Source organism: Triticum dicoccoides, chromosome 7A (assembly GCF_002162155.2).
Source record: "Triticum dicoccoides isolate Atlit2015 ecotype Zavitan chromosome 7A, WEW_v2.0, whole genome shotgun sequence".
Lineage (NCBI taxonomy): Eukaryota > Viridiplantae > Streptophyta > Magnoliopsida > Poales > Poaceae > Triticum > Triticum dicoccoides.
Genome location: NC_041392.1, coordinates 494,284,036 through 494,288,446, shown reverse-complemented (window position 1 = coordinate 494,288,446; position 4,411 = coordinate 494,284,036).

Below are 4,411 nucleotides of genomic sequence, written 5' to 3'. Positions count from 1 at the left end.
TCGTCGCCAAACACCACCGGCGATCGGAGCCCTCCCCACCGGGCTGCCTCCTCCTCGTCGACGCCGTCCTCGCCCCCCTCCACAATGGCCTCCCCGACCTCCACCGCGCCCGCTGCCCTAGTCCCTACAAAGCCCGGTGAGGCCCTCGGCCTCCGTTCCCCTACGCCCGCCGCGCTCGCACACGGCCGTGGCCTCTCCCTAGCTCGCCGGCGTTTTGCCGTCCTTGCTCGCGCCGGTCAACTGCGCCAGCCGCGCCCGTGGCGGCCCTCACGTCCGGCGCCCCTCCGCCGCGGCTCCGTCGCCGCACCACCCGCCCTCGCCGCGCTCGGGGCCACGCCTCCCGGTGCCCCTCTCCCCCTCTCTGTTGCAAGTCGCCGCTCCCGACTGCCCCGACGAGCTCCTCCGCGCGCGCCCGTCGCCGTGGCCTCCTCCGGCCTCTCCTGACAGCGCCCATCGCGCCACGCCTAGCTCCGGCAACGGCAAGGCTCTGCCTTGGCCACGCGCCCCGGGCCGCGCCTCCCCCGCATGCTCTCTGCCGCTTGAGCCTCTCGCCTCCGCCGCCCCGCTGCTTCCCGCGCGACGCCGCGCCGAGTGCTACTCGCCGCCTCCGGCCGTTGCGACCCAGCGCCGTGCGCTGCTCCCCGCCGACGCCCCTGTTGCCCCGTGCCCTCGCACGGGCGCATGCCCGTAACCGCACCCGTTATGCCCCCTGGGCCACTGACCAAGTGGCCCCAGCGCCCAGAACGTTTAAAAAAAAGGAAAAAAAATAATAATTAAGTAAAAATAATAATAATAAAAATAATTAAATAAGTAATAATAATTAAATTAATTAATTAATTAAGTTAATTAATCATAATTAGATTAACCTAATTAACTAGTGTTAAATTAATTAAACAATAATTAGACAATAATTAGATTAGTTAAACCCTAATCAGAGTATGGCATGCGGGTCCCACCTGTCAGGTTGACCAGGTCAACGGTCAACGTTGACTGCTGACGTCATGCTGACGTCATGATGACGTCAGCAAACACTGTTTTGGATAATGTTGAATTTAAATAAATAATTAAAATCAAAAAATGATTTAAATCTTTAGAAAATCATATCTTTTAATCCGTAACTCGGATTAAAATATTTTCAACATGAAAGTTGCTCAGAACGACGAGGCGAATCCGGTTACGCAGCCTGTTCGTCCGCCACACACCTCTAGCATACCGAACACGCAACTTTCCCCCTCCGGTTCACCGGTCCGAAAACGCGGAACACCGGGAATACTTTCCCGGATGTTTTCCCCCTTCGTCGGTATCACCTACTACCGCGTTAGGGCACACCGAACACCGCGTATTGCCTTGATATATTTTGTGGTGCTTTGTTTGCTCTGTATTCATTATTTCTCCCCCCTCTTCTCTCCGGTAGACTACGAGACCGACGCTGCTGCTGACCAGTTCGACTACGGAGTTGACGACCCCTCTCTCTTGCCAGAGCAACCAGGCAAGACCCCCCCTTGATCACCAGATATCGCCTATTCTCCTCTATACTGCTTGCATTAGAGTAGTGTAGCATGTTACTACTTTCGTTAATCCTATTCTGATGCATAGCCTGACATTGTCGCTACATCTGTTGATACCTTACCTGCAATCCTAAATGCTTAGTATAGGATGCTAGTTTATCATCATTGGCCCTACATTCTTGTCAGTCTGCCTTGCTATACTATTGGGCCGTGATCACTTGGGAGGTGATCACGGGTATATACTATACATACATACATACTATACAGATGGTGACTAAAGTCGGGTCAGCTCATTAAGTACCCGCAAGTGATTCTGACGAGGGGGCTGAAAGGACAGGTGGCTCCATCCCGGTAGAGGTGGGCTTGGGTTCCCGACGGCCCCCGACTGTTACTTTGTGGCGGAGCGACAGGGCAGGTTGAGACCACCTAGGAGAGAGGTGGGCCTGGCCCTGTTCGGCGTTCGCGGATACTTAACACGCTTAACGAGATCTTGGTATTTGATCTGAGTCGGCTACGAGCCTATACGCACTAACCATCTACGTGGGAGTAGTTATGGGTATCCCGACGTCGTGGTATCAGCCGAAGCACTTCAGACGTCAGCGACGGAGCGGCGCGCGCCGGATTGGACTGGAACGCCACTAGGCTAGGTCTGCTTCCGGCCGCCCACGCAACGTGCAGGTGTGCTCAGGGAGATGGGCCCAGACCCCTGCGCGCTTAGGTTTAGACCGGCGTGCTGGCCTCTCTGTTTTGCCTAGGTGGGGCTGCGACGTGTTGATCTTCCGAGGCCGGGCATGACCCAGGAAAGTGTGTCCGGCCAAATGGGATCGAGCGTGTTGGGTTATGTGGTGCACCCTGCAGGGAAGTTAATCTATTCGAATAGCCGTGATCTTCGGTAACAGGACGACTTGGAGTTGTACCTTGACCTTATGACAACTAGAACCGGATACTTAATAAAACACACCCTTCCAAGTTCCACAGACAACCCGGTGATCGCTTTTCCGCAGGGCGACGAGGAGGGGATCGCCGGGTAGGATTATGCTATGAGATGCTATTTGGATATGCTACTTGGAGATGCTACTTGGAGGACTTCAATCTACTCTCTTCTACATGCTGCAAGACGGAGGCTGCCAGAAGCGTAGTCTTCGACAGGTTTAGCTATCCCCCTATTATTCTGGCATTCTGCAGTTCAGTCCACTGATATGGCCTCCTTACACATATACCCATGCATATGTAGTGTAGTTCCTTGCTTGCGAGTACTTTGGATGAGTACTCACGGTTGCTTTCTCCCCCCTTTTTTCCCCTTTCCTCTCTCCCTGGTTGTCGCAACCAGATGCTGGAGTCCAGGAGCCAGACGCCACCGTCGACGACGACCCCTACTACACCGGAGGTGCCTACTACTACGTGCTGCCCGCTGACGACGACCTGGAGTAGTTTAGGAGGATCCCAGGCAGGAGGCCTGCGCCTCTTTCGATCTGTATCCCAGTTTGTGCTAGCCTTCTTAAGGCAACTTGTTTAACTTATGTCTGTACTCAGATATTGTTGCTTCCGCTGACTCGTCTATGATCGAGCACTTGTATTCGAGCCCTCGAGGCCCCTGGCTTGTATTATGATGCTTGTATGACTTATTTTATTTGTAGAGTTGTGTTGTGATATCTTCCCGTGAGTCCCTGATCTTGATCATACACGTTTGCGTGTATGATTAGTGTACGATTGAATCGGGGGCGTCACAATATCAATAGCTCTATGTATAAGATTGTCTACATCAACCCCCCCCTCTCTCTCACACACACACATGCACACTCTATCAGTCTCATTCGCCTCCCTCTCTCACACACACTCACATAGTCGGTCTAAATCCACCCCCCCTCTCAGTCTTCATTTGATTCATGTGCTAATCTATATGACTACAACAGAGAGAGAAGATGTGCACATCTTATGGATCCGGTATTGAACGGGGTGGACTTATTTTTGTGCATCACGAACTCTTTTCAAATATGACTAACACCTTCATAATGGTCACGTGACGCTTTCCCAATAACTCGGTTATGTAGATAGTGGCTAACGAGTCAACAATTTCATTTTTTATTAGAAAAACTCATCAATTTTGCCCCGGAGCAACCCGAATACTGTGAGTACCCGCGACAACACCTTCAAGAAAGGTTCTCGTGCGCAAAAGAAAAGGTTCCCTCAGTCAGGGTAAGCATGGTTCTGGTAATATAAAATGGATGTTCGTGTAAAATCTAACGATGAAGTGGTTCTGACCATGTAAAATGGAGGTTATGTGTAATCTAACAATGTGATGACACGTTGTGAATGGGTTATGTAATCAATTAGAAACCGACATGGCATTACAACACAACATCGTCGTCCAGAAAAAATGCATGGTGTGGAAAGTACAGTAGTTGCAACGTCATCAGTATATGAAAGGTTCGTGTTCACATGCAAGAGGGTGCCCGTGTGCGGGTATGCATGGTTCCGACAATGTAAAATGGTGGTTCTTGTGTAATATAAGTTTTGTGGTGATGCTATATTTAGTTGTCTCCCCCCTCCCCTCTCTATATAGTCCTTTAATATCGGATTTAACGGGCACACATTGTAAAAAAGTCATATGGCGTCGAACGTTATCAGTGGGTGCAACGACCAACTTATGAAGAAGGTTCTCGTGCGCAAAAAAGGTGCCTTCGGGTGGTATGCATGGTTCCATCAATGTAAGACGGAGGTTCTTGTGTAATGTAAGCCTTGCAGTGATCTCTCTCTCTCTCTCTCTCTCTCTAGTCCTTTAACATCATATTTAACGCGCACACATCATGGAAAATTCATACGGCGTCGAAAGTGTCGATGGGTGCAACGACCACCTTATGGAGAAGGTTCTCGTGCGCAAAAAAATGTGCCCTCTGGTGGGT